The sequence below is a fragment of the Callithrix jacchus genome, chromosome 15 (genome assembly GCF_049354715.1).
Source record: "Callithrix jacchus isolate 240 chromosome 15, calJac240_pri, whole genome shotgun sequence".
NCBI classification, from domain to species: domain Eukaryota; kingdom Metazoa; phylum Chordata; class Mammalia; order Primates; family Cebidae; genus Callithrix; species Callithrix jacchus.
This window is the reverse complement of record NC_133516.1, coordinates 102,947,156-102,959,817: the sequence shown is the minus strand read 5'-3', so window position 1 is coordinate 102,959,817 and position 12,662 is coordinate 102,947,156. Positions and strand designations below refer to the sequence as shown.

General features: G+C 43.4%; 1 protein-coding gene across 17 annotated transcripts in view; it reads right to left on the bottom strand.

The window, feature by feature from the left end:
* The window catches only part of PHLDB2 (pleckstrin homology like domain family B member 2), a 239,555-nt gene extending 227,842 nt beyond the window's left edge, over positions 1-11,713 (bottom strand). For all 17 annotated transcript variants that reach the window (XM_008982473.5, XM_008982475.5, XM_008982477.5 and 14 more), the window contains exon 1: positions 11,482-11,713. The gene's annotated coding sequence lies outside the window, so the exon portion shown is untranslated. The remainder of the gene's footprint in view (positions 1-11,481) is intronic.
* Between the last annotated feature and the right edge of the window lie 949 nt (positions 11,714-12,662).

Here is a 12,662-nt window from a genome sequence, read left to right as displayed (position 1 = left end):
TGAAATGCCACCTTACTGTTTCAGCTTGCCTTTATTTCATCGTGAGTGTGGCTGAACATGTCTTCATATCATTATAGATCATAAGCCTTTCTTCTTGTGGGAGTTGCCAGTTCATTTTCTGCCCACCTTTTTAAGGGGCTGTTGCCTCTGTAAGGATGTCTAAGTGCTCTTCAGGCACAGTAAGCTTTGCCTGTTCTTTCTGTTTCAAATGTACTTTCTCAGTTCATTGTGTCTATTTTTTCCTGTGTCTAAGCATTTGCAAAATAAGTTTTAAATATTTAGGTAGCCAAATCTATCCCGATTAAGTTTTATCGCTATTTTTTCTTTCAATGGATGAAAAAATGAAACCAACATGAAAATTGGTCCATTGAGAGTGTAATTTATGATCTGAGTTTCTCAAAGAATCAGAAAATTCAACAATCTGTCAGCCCCACCTCAGGAAACAGGCAAGTTGTTTAAAATGATGAAAGTTTTCACTTACATACTAAATGTTTGCCTAAAGTAACTTAAGAAGGATTTATAGCCAGGCTAGGTTGGGAGCTCCTAAGCTTACCCTTCTGACTCATATTCTGCTTATAATGTGTACTAACAAAGTCGGAGTTGGATTTGGATGCTAACGTAGGTTGTTGGGATGCGGGCTGGGTCAGCCATGTTTATTCTTTAACCTTGAGCTTCCTACCTCGTGCCAGTAGCTGACATCAGAAGACTTCACTGCTACTTCTCCAGACATTTCCTTTGTTCACTATTCCTGTTTAAAGTTGCTCCCAGGAAAAATGAAGTTCAATTCATAACTGAGTAGAAATCAGATTTATAACAAGCTTGTCCACCAGCCAAAAGTCTCTAGCGTTTGGGAGAGTGTGTGAGCCCTGCACTGTACAGAATGTTTCTAAAGTAAGTCTCCAAAGGATATGAATTAGCCAGAGACTGTGACTCAGAGCAAAGTTCAAAAGTTTGAATTCTTCTTTTTCCTGCCTTTTAGTTAGAAGAATCTCTCCAGACTCTCCTCTTATCCTCTTTCTCCAGGGATCAAAACTTCCATAGCCGGCCAGGCGCGGTGGCTCACGCATGTAATCCCAGCACTTTGGGAGGCCGAGGTGAGTGGATCACAAGGTCAAGAGATTGAGACCATCCTGGTCAACATGGTGACACCCCGTCTCTACTCAAAATACAAAAAATAAGTTGGGCATGGTGGCGCGTGCCTGTAATCCCAGCTACTCAGGAGGCTGAGGCAGGAGAATTGCCTGAACCCAGGAGGCGGAGGTTGCGGTGAGCCGAGATGGTGCCATTGCACTCCAGCCTGGGTAACAAAAGCGAAACTCCGTCTCAACAAAACAGGAAAAAAAAAACTTCAATAGCCATGGCTACCACAACTGTTTCTACTCTTGTAATTTTACCTCCTTAGGATATTCAGACAAATTCCTACAAGGAAGTAACTTTTTCTTCATAACTTGGATTTTTAGAAAGGAAGAATGTGAATCCAGATTTTTTTTTTTCTTGAAAATACCACTTGGACCCCAACTCCTCTGATAGTTGGGGAGCATCCATCTGAAACTTTTCTGCTTTGCGTTCAGTTATTACTGCATATGATCCTGTGCTGGCTCCTTTCTTGGTTCATTTTCTCTATGAGATGTTGGTCTTCCTTTGGGCAGAACTGTGAACTACTCATCTCTGAATCTGTATCCCTTAGCAAGGTATCAAACGCGTTAGGCACTCTGTAAATATTTTCTTACTGGATATAAGTTAGAAAAATGGAAAGTATTTGATTCCAACATGCTGTTATGACTTTGGCCTGGGGGAAGTATAAGTAAACAGCTTTTGATATAAATGCATGTGAAGAAGAGTAGTATCTCAGTTAGTGTTTTATCAGATACTGGTTAAAAGAGAAAATATGGTGACCCTGAACCAGTCCCATTAGGGGAACAGCCAAATATTAAGCCAAACCAGACGTGCGTAGAGTATGTGTCTGCAGAACAGGAGAATAAATACATTTGGGGAGTAGGCTAAGCATACACTCTAACCAAATGATGTGCAGGTTGCTCTATCCTGTGAGGAGTTTACCTGAATTTTATTGGTTAATCTTACCCATACCATCATCTAAAATAAGATGCATTGGCAGTGGAATATAAAATTCAGCATGCCAAGAGTTACTTGAAGACTTGTGAAGTTCAGTATAATTAACCGACCCTGAGATTTCTTTAGACATCACAAAAGAATTTTTTACATGCCGAAGGATCTTGTAGTGTGCCTTTTCTAAAAATGATCAAAATGTGTTGTAGTAATTTTAGAGAAAATAATATGCTATCAATAGAAATCTTTTGTGCTAATTAATTCCAGAAATTAAACAACTATTTAGGTTTTGTGTAACCAACACCCAGAAATAGTCCAGACAAAGGATTTTTCTTGTTGCAAAATTGATTTAATGCCCTTCTCGTATTAAAATTCTTTCCATGTAACACACACACACACACACACACACACACACACACACACACACACACACGTAAATTATTTTAGTTTCATCTCAATCACAGCAAGACACTTGGTGCCCGCAAATGCCTGAAGATTTATGTCATGAAACTCTCCTCTGTTCAAAACGCTCCCTCCCTCCCTTTCTGCCTAGTGAGCAGTGAGGCATGGGATTATCAGAAAACAGTCCTGCGTCTTCTGGAAAACCTCTGCTGGCTACGCTCCCTCTTCTCTTTTTCACTGTGGGGCAGGTGCTCGGGCACAGATGGGAGACCCGTGGACTCTGGCTTCCTTGACGATCAGTGGGCTGAGGGAGGGCTGTGGGTAGGTGCATGAGACGACCTTTTGAAAGTAGGAAAACAGAGTTCTGTTTCACCTCATGCTCTGAAACGTTTTCTCCTGCTAGAAGGCTGGCAGTGCTGGACAATCCAGTCTGATAATGGAATTCAGTTCAATTCAAGAAGCAATGGTGCCCACTGACTGGAGAACTGGTAAAGGTGCCAGCTGGTACTTGGTCGTTGGCATCAGGACTGTGTGAGATGGTCTCCGTGTTCCAGCACCTTGTCTAAATTCTTTTTTTCATCGTTGTTATTTCTTTGCTTTTGTTTTTAGCGTTTCCCGCCCCCCCCCGCTCCTGTTCCCACTGTTTTTATTTTTCTTTTTAACTTGATGGGCACAAATCGAGGCCTGTATCTGAGTGAAGTTGACATTGATGATGGTTGTTGAATCATGGGCTGTTCCAATTCCCTGACTTCTTTAAGAGACACTATACTAATCATAAGCCTGTCCTTTTCCTATCCTACCGTAATTGAATGTATATGGGAGCAAGCCAAGGGCAACTTTTGTGATTGTTAGTTTTGTGGCTTCTAAGAAAGTGAGCGTAGTCAATATGGTTGTGACGTCAACTAAGATTCTATGTTGTGTCGCTTGTTGTCTTCCCTATTCCCGAGAGACCACCCAAGAGGATGTTAGTTTGACACTAGGAATAGAGTAGAAACAGAAGTGGGTATACCCGGTAAGATTTTTGTTGAGTACAACACAAAGTCACCTGAAGACTCTGCCAAGAAACCAGTCTGTTCTAACTGAATTTATGGCACTGTCTGCCCCCTTCATATGCCTCTGGAAAATTACCAGATATCCCTTGGGGATGATAATTAATGCTGTCTCTCTCTCTCATATGTAACAAGGACAATGATATGCAGCAAAGTGACGCAGCCTCTAAATGCTGCTGAGACATCAAACCATTGATACCCAATTTCTTTCAGCGTTTTTCTGTTTTACCAGCAGTTCTTTTGCCATTACTTGTGATTGTCGTTCTTCAGGGTCTTAGTGCTCCCTGGGCATGGGTTTGGGTGATAAAGTAAACCAGAACGAGGCACGACAACACCACACTTTACTTACAGAAATGTCTAGCTATTCCTTGCTGTTTGGTGCGATTAGTAGGTTCCTTTGAGCTGTACTGCCCGGGCTGCCTTCTCTCATACAGTGTCCCAGTGAGCAAGCATTATTCTTTCCTTTTTATGTGGAGAAGAAGAGCAAAGAGAAGTAAAATAACCTCAGGAAAAAAAATTTTTTAAATGCTTGAAATAGAATGTCACGATTCTGCTAGTCATCTTGAGGACCATTCATTTCTATAGATTTTAATAGGGAAACCAGACTTCCTCTTTTAAAAAAACTGCCTTTTCAGTTCAGGGCCTCAAGGATGCAGTCTCCCTTCCTTGATATGCCCTCTCTTCATTTCAAATGGCCTTTTGTAATGCTCACAAGAAGGGACATGAGCACAAGCACACAGTTAGCAACATCCTGGGTGAGTAACCCTGGGCAGGGTGCCTGGGGTGGCTCAGGGAGAGACAGGCAGACAGGGGTGACCTCAGGATCCAGAGCAGAGTTATAGCTCCTCCGCAGCCTGTGACCATTGTGTTTTCTTAACTTCAGAAGAGGTGTGGATCCGTCCCTCACTCTGCCTTGGTTTATAATGTCATCTGCTCCTCCTCCTCCAAACACGCACAGTTCCATCTGACTCACTGCCATGTTTCTGTAACCTTGGGCAAGTCTGTCACCTTTGAGGGCTTCTGTGTATTTATAAAGAGAGAATGATTGTCATGACTGCCTGCTTGCTGGAGCCTGCATTAGCGGTACACAGGCATGGCAAAGCTGAGTGCTGGACGAGGGAACTCAGATGTGGTTCCGTGTACTCTCCTAGCCAAGTGGGCTTCTTCTCTAGTAAAGATCAATGCCGGGACTCACCAATTTATAACATCTTCACGGTGGCATAGCTGGGATCTCCTGAGCAATCTTTTCATTCTCCCTATTTACCAAAGAGATAGGAATGATCTCCCTAGAGAAATTAAATTTTTTTCTGTGTTTTCCTTAAAGAACTTTTTGAAGTAAACTTTTCTAGTTTTTCATAGAACACAGAGTATGAAAACTAGAGAAGACATTAGAGACTTTATACTCTCAATGTCCTGCCTCATTCTTAAAATGAGAAAACTGAGGCCAAGAGAGCTGAAGTGACTTGCCCAGAGCTGCCTTGTCGGTGTGTGTGGTGGCAGAATCAAACACAACCACGGTCTCCTATGTGCTGTTCCATTCCGTTGGAGGTTGGCAGAAGAGCAAGGAGACCCTCCATGCCCAATTCCCTCTACAACAATGTTTAACACTTCTGATTCTTCCTTTAGTTTTCCCTAGCAATTCCAGTTTTCTTTTTATAAATCAATTTCTTGATTAAATTCCCAGTTGATTACCAATTTAGAATCAGGAACAAATATTTACTAAAAACCCATTATCTTTTTGTAACTGAATAATGATTAAAAGTGCAGATGTACACACACAGGCAGACACACACACTCACACACACATGCACAGACACAAATATAGAGGACTCTAAAGAAGCTGTGGTTTGGCCTATTGGATAAATTTAAAACCTCCTCATCTCTGATGAGTGGCAAGATAATTATTATTATTACTATTATTTTTTGAGATGGAGTTTCGCTCTTGTTACCCAGGCTGGAGTGCAATGGCGCGATCTCGGCTCACCGCAACCTCTGCCTCCTGGGTTCAGGCAATTCTCCTGCCTCAGCCTCCCGAGTGGCTGGGATTACAGGCACGCGCCACCATGCCCAGCTAATTTTTTGTATTTTTAGTAGAGACGGGGTTTCACCATGGTGACCAGGATGGTCCCGATCTCTTGACCTTGTGATCCACCCGCCTTGGCCTCCCAAAGTGCTGGGATTACAGGCTTGAGCCACCACGCCCAGCCGAATGGAAGATTATTTAATCCTATGTCAGAAACAGCGTCTGACACACTCATGGTAAAGAGCAGATGACTGCTGCAGACCTGAGTGGATAACGCATCGATAAATGTTTGTGATCATTCATCGTGAGGACACAGAGGAGTACAGACGTGAAACTCAGCCGCCACCAAGATGTCTAAAATTGGCATAAGGCCACAGAGAGAGACAACAGTGAGGTCAGGCCCAGGATGCCTCTGTTGGGCTGTTTTGTGTTTAATTTGTTGGACTACAATTTATCAACACAGCTGTATTCTATAATAGTACTCTTCTTGTGGAAAATGGAGAATTTTCATTTTGCAAAGAAAAGCAAAATGAGATAAATTTGGGTAGAGAACAGTTACGTTCCAGGAAGTCTAGCCATTAGCTCTTCCTGTGATTAGGATTCCTATCTGGGAAGCAGAGCTACATTTTGTGAGACACATGTGTTTGCAATCGAAGGTCCATATCCTTGGAATTTGTAGGGGTGCTGGCTTTCTTCGGGTCATAGAGAAGAAAGAATTGCCACCTCCCAATTCCCTGCAACATCTTCTGGCTGACCTCTCCTGGGTTTTCTTTTCTCTTGAAGCCTGCTCACATACTAACCACACCTTTTCAGCTGTTTACCTTGTGAAATCTAATGAAGTCACCACAAAGTAGGCCCCATGGATGAAAGCCATCGTTCCACAGAAACACACATGAGCTCCAGCCAAATGCACTATATAAGGCTTATCTTGAGAAATGAATCCTTGAGAACATCAGGCCAGTGATGACAAAAAAGAATTCTGCCTAGAGTTCTCTGCAGGACGTATTTTTGATATTATTTTGGCTTTTGAAAAACAACAACAAAAAAAGACTTTGTGGGGGTTACCTCAGTGCACAGTGAAATCGCACATTCAAACTGTTTGAATCCTGTCCTCCAAATACAGAGGTCTTATGGGAAAACAATCTCATTTTCATTTTACTTTCTGGGAACCCCTCCAAGGCAAGGTGAACTGCCAGCATTTTGTGACCTTCAGTTCCTTTACTGCTGTCATGGGAAACTTGACCTTGGAACTGCAGAGAGGAGGGGAACAAGTTTTGGGTGGGTCAGGGGCAGAAGTTTCATTCACTCTGCTTGCTCATTGCCAAAAACTATGGGTTCTCCTGCACCAAGATCCTTAGAACCTCAGAGGTCACAGAAACGTATGATGAGGACACACATTACCAGCAAAGCAAGGATATGGACAACGACACCGTCGCCTGGTATGGAGGCTCCGGCAGCCAGCCAGGGGCACTTCCCAGTGAAGCATCAGGGATAAGAAAACACTTGATCCCTTCCAGATTCGGGGCTCCCTGACCCTTCAGAACATCTTAGGACTGAAATGGAATTCCTACGGTGTCAGGTTTCCTCCCGTAACTCTAGCTGGTTTCTGTAGGGTTGAAACTACAATAATGGATTCTCTCCTTAGGTTCCATACCATTTGGCAACTGTTTGCCTCGTGAGGCGTCATCTGACTACAGGGTTAGGGAAGGCTTGTGCATCTCCAGACAGCGTGGGTCCTGTAGCCCCCACTCATGGACACTGTTCTCCAGGCCCACAACACATTAGAGGACAGTGGTGGCTTCTCCTTCTCCTAGCATGAACCCCTTCGATTTCTTATTTTGCTCATGGGCACATGGGCTTGAAAGATTTTTTGCCTTTAAGGCAGATTTTATTAAGTAACAATTAGTGTCTTTATTTTCATTACTCTATGAAAATCTAATTAGAATAACAGCATTACCACACTGACCTGATAGAATTCTAGCCCAAAGCAAAGCCATCAATATTTGAGTGGGTCTCTGCAGCCTGAGAACAGGCTGTGTAGTCATTCGGCATTTTTAATTTCTGAAAATTTAAATAAAAAGCTTGTAGGCCCCATTCCTACCACTTGTAAGACTTAGGGATCCAGGGAACTGCATGAGTATTTGATATGAAAAAGAAAAAAGAATTTGGAGTCCCAAGACCTAAGGGCCTTGAGTGAGACTGAGAAGGTTATGCACCTGTATTGAGCCTCTTTCTTATCTGAAAGGATACCATCAACACCGTACTCATCTTACAGGGCCATGGTGAAGATGAAATAAAACTACTGACATACGGGACAGTTTTGAAAAATGTAGCTGATTTCAAAGACTGAAATCTTACAGCAGAAGTAAACTTGAAAAAAAATCTTGGTATAATAAATGACAAATTTGTCTTGTACATCATATTGAAGTCGATCAAACAAACCAAACACTGTTTGTAAACTCGGAGGTAAGAACAGTTTTCCCTCTCAGCTTAAGGAATAAAAGCACTGACTCTTGGGCAATTGCTGTTGTGTGTGTGCCTGTGTGTACGTGGGTTTTGTGGTTCCTTTTCCAGAGGAGAGGAAAACCACTGTCATATTGAGGCTTATGCTTAAACTTAAGAACATCAACAGCCTCTGGTATGAGTGGGAAGGGGAATAAATATATACTCTGAGGGTCTGACCAAATAATTTAGAGAGAACTTTTACGCTGTTTACACTGAGAACGTGAACAGTGAGACGCTGTTGGGTCTGTTTTCCAGAACAGAATGCTGAAGAATGTCGGATTTGGAGTCAGATCCCAGTGGAAATTTCACCTCATCTCATTAGCTCTGTGACTTGGGCAAGTTGCATAGGTCTGTTATGAAAATTAAATGTAAAAAGTGTAGATAAAAAGGCGGCCGTTCATGTTTTGGTGATGAGAAGTGCTTGGTACAGGTGAAATGTCGTGATGAGTCTGTTTTAGCTCCGACTTCTTTCTCTTCGTGTTTTAGTTCAGGAAAATGATGGCATGTGAATACAGTTCACGCAGGGACAGTTGATTAGTAAAGGGTGCTGGTGGACGTGGTGATGCAATCGTCCCTATCTACAATGCCTTTGCTATCACACACTTGAGATACGTGTGAGGCGAGTCAGTATAAAGCCTTTGTTCAAAGACGTTTAGTCGTCCGTGTTTCATGATGGCATTTCTTTATCTTGATCTTGTAAATGCTCAGGAATTGTGGCTACTTTGGAATTTATGACAGACCGCTAATGGAATCCTTAGGACATACATGAACAGAAGTGCAACTAGGGGTGGGGTGGATGGAGCCTTCGTACATTACTCATTCACTGCTCAAATGACACCAGCAAGCCACTTAGACTCCAACCTGACATAGGTCTCTTTGGGTTGCTGATGGTGAGATCCCTTGATAGCTGGGACTGTCGATGGTTTCTCTGGCTTTAAGCCTCTTCGCGCCCAAGTCTCTTAGATTTAAATGAGCGGATATTAGCTGAGACGAGATAGTAAGTAAATCCTTGAGTTCCTCGAGAAAGATTGGGGTAGGGTCATTTCTTCTCTGGAAATAGTTCAGAGGTTGTACTTTAGTTGGGGCTCATGGATTTGAGTCTGTAGTATAAAAAGGGGCAAAGACCTAGTCTGAGGATTAGCTGGGTTATTTAGGAAATATACAGGACAGGGAAGACTCCAGTTACGGCCACGACTGAAAATACTTCCTTTTGCTCCTGCCTGTTTCATCGTTTTCAGAAGGCCGATACTGGCCTTTTGGTTACAGCGGCTCGGGCCTGGCACATCGAGAGCCAGTGGAGAACCTCTGACTGTGTTAGTCAGCCTTGCTTACCCCAGTGCCTCCCTCCCCAGTTTATGCTTATCCATATGGTCAACTCCATGACCTTATGGGAAAAGCACTGGGTTGGGAACAAGGCAGAACTGCGTAGGATCCTGGCTCAGACGCCTTGCACGATTTTGGGCAAATCAATTGACTTCTATATTCTAACTAGCTAACGTTTAAAAACAATGACAATGCCTATTCCAATCTAGTCAATCCGAAGAAGAGTCTCCCTCTACTTACTATACAATATTCAGGACATGGAAAGAAAAAGCTGGATACACCCTTAGGGGCTTCCAGCATGTTTTAGGCCCTGCCAGAAGCTTCAAAAAAAGGACAGGTCAGACCTGTGTGTCTGCCCCTAAGGCAGCCTTCAGTAATGTGGGGAAATATGGCTAATGCGTTAAAAATTAAAAAAAAATTTTTGTAGGGACAGAGTCTCACTTTGTTGCTCAGGCTGTTCTTGAACTCCTGGCTTCAAGCAATCCTCTGCCTTGGCCTTCCAAAGTGCTGGGATAATAGGCATGAGTCGTTATGCCTGACCTAGCCAATGCATTTAATCATCCCAAGATTGCTTTTCCTCTTCAAAACCACCTCCATCAGTTGCATTATCTACAGACATACTCTGGACACCAGCCAGATTCACACTTAACATTTTGCAGGCCTTAGTGTCTTCGCAGAAATGCGTCGGTTTTCCATGATTCTCCACAACGTTCTTGGGAGGTAGCCACAGACTTAACCAAAATCACACACGGGTTTGTGTCTACAATGGCCTCAACTCTTGCATCTAGTTAACTGCCTCAGAAGCTAAATATGCAGCCACAAACCTTGCCTGAGGGGAGTCACTCCAGTTCCACAAATGACTGACAAAAGCAATGTCAAACATTACCTTGTGCCACATGACCCAACTCCTTCCCTAAAGGGAGTTCAGGAAAATAGGGCCTCTGCATCACCAGGCTTCTAACTAATGACCACAGGAGCCAGGAACCACTGCACAGGCCTGGAAGTTGTATGTGGTGACAATGTGACAACATGTCTGCAATTAGAGGAGTTATGTTCAGGCCTAAAGAAGAGTGAATCACATTCAATAAAAATAACGTATTTCTAGAACATATAGATTTGAAGGGGAAAGTTTCATGTTTTCTTTGCTGATGACTTTATATTATACTTCCTCAAGAATCACTTAACAACTCTTTTCCTAGTTATCATCTCCTTCTTCCCCATACAGACCTCCAGTGACAAGGGAAGTTCCCCGCAAAGCCACAAGCTCTGTACCTAAAGTGGCATTGGTATCAGGTTTGCGTTTCAGTTCTGCTCATGTTTGGGGGGAACCTTGGGATATCTACTATTCTGGGAAGGAGAAAAGCTCACTCTGATCAGAAAAGAATCTGGACTATAGCTTCAGAGCAGCATTTCTTCTACGTTGCCCATGTCTTTTCTACAGAGGGACTCAGGCCAGCAAAGGCTTTGGTGGTCCTCCACTCAGGCTAAGAAACAGCCTGGCCTCAGTAAATAATTGACCCAGCTGCTGATGTGATAAGCTTAGGTAAATAGGCTTCATTCTGCTCCAGTAATTTCCGTACTTTTAACTCTCTAGGGTCCAAAGCAGAAAAATATAGGTGACTTCCTGGGAGAGCCCATGATATGAGGTTGACAGCTCTGTGGGTGAACGGTGTATTTCTCAGACTAGTATTTACTATTCTACACCATATACTACAATATACATACAGTGTCCTCCCTGGTATGTCTTGAAAATGGAAAAAAATTATGCAAGCAAAATTCTGGAACAGAACCATGCTTATGAGCTACCACGAATGAAACAGGTATAATAAATCACACATATAATTTGTTATAATGAAAGATTTTTAAAAATCCTTCCAAGTTTCTGAAGTATGTACAGGAGCAACAACAATTTTCAGAACAGATAGAAGACAGAAGGAAAATACAGCCTGTTTTCCAGAACAGGCTGACGGACAAATGACTGAATCCAGACACACACCAGGTCCACCACATCTCCGTCAGCAGGCCATCCTCAGGGCACTCTGTTGACAAGCCTGTGTACAGTGCTCGCTTTGTGATTGAGAGAGAAGGGCCATGACCCCGGAGATCACCTACCTTGTCTGCCGCTTTTCAATCGCGACTCTTCCCTCAGCTTCTTTACGGACTCAGCAGGGATGTCCCACGACTGTTCCAGCCCTTGCCGAAGAGGGTGGGATGTTGAGAATGAATGCAGGCTTCTCCTTTTCCCCAAGCCTGAAGGCGAGGCGTTCCTTTCCCCTTCCTCTCCTGCCCTCCCTGGCCTCTGCAGACAGTGGTCACAGGCAGCAACTTGCTTGCAACCAGGTATGTTGACAGATGTGAAGGAGGGAGTCTGCCCTGGCCTCGGCCGTCTGGTCTAGCCAATCATTACACACTAGGACAGGCTCCAGGTCCTGTTTAAATCCAACCAGAGCTGTGTGGCAAAATCAGATGGCCACAAATACAATAAAATAAAATCCCTTGTAACTGCATCTGGGAAGTGGACAAGAGGCTCTGAGAATAGTTTACAGAGAAAACAAAATGTTTATTCCTTTAGATTCTAGCAATCTCAGAGGGAAACCTGGAGGTCACTTTATCAAATCTCCCATTTAATAATGAACTTTCTTCTACTAAATTCTTGGATGGTGAGAATGATCTGGCAGGTTTTTGAATACATATAGATACCATTCATTGAAAGAGTGTTATATGCTATGCATTTCATGAATATTACCACAAATCCTCATGGTAATGTTGAGATTTTATTCCTATTTTATGGCTGTGGGAACAAAGCCTTGTAATATTGGGGTTCAGGGGGCCCTCAGCTCCCCTGAGAGGACATTTCTCCAGGTTCTTGGTCTCCTGCCCTCTCAAGAATGAGAGAGGGGACCACGGAGCAGTGGGCAGTAAATGCCGGACTCAAAAGTGTTTGTAGAAAGTGATTTATTTAGAGAGAGAAAAAGAAGGAGAGAGAAAGAAACAGCTGACTCTCGCACTGAGTGAGAGAATCCAGAAAGATGGGATCCAGGAGAGGAAAGCAGCTTCCACCCTGAGTGGAAGGGAACAGAGAAAGATGGAGTTTAGGAGGGGAAGACAGGCTTCCACGAGAGAGCGTGGAAGGGGATCCCAGAGGTGAAATCCAGGAGAGAGAAGGATGGCTTCCACAAAGGGAGTGTTCCTGGAAGGGGACCCAAACATGGAGTCCGAAGGGGTGTGGAAGAAGGGGGCTTTTAACCTGGGAGGAACCCCCGCCTTCTCTAAGACCCCAGGCCAATGAAAGG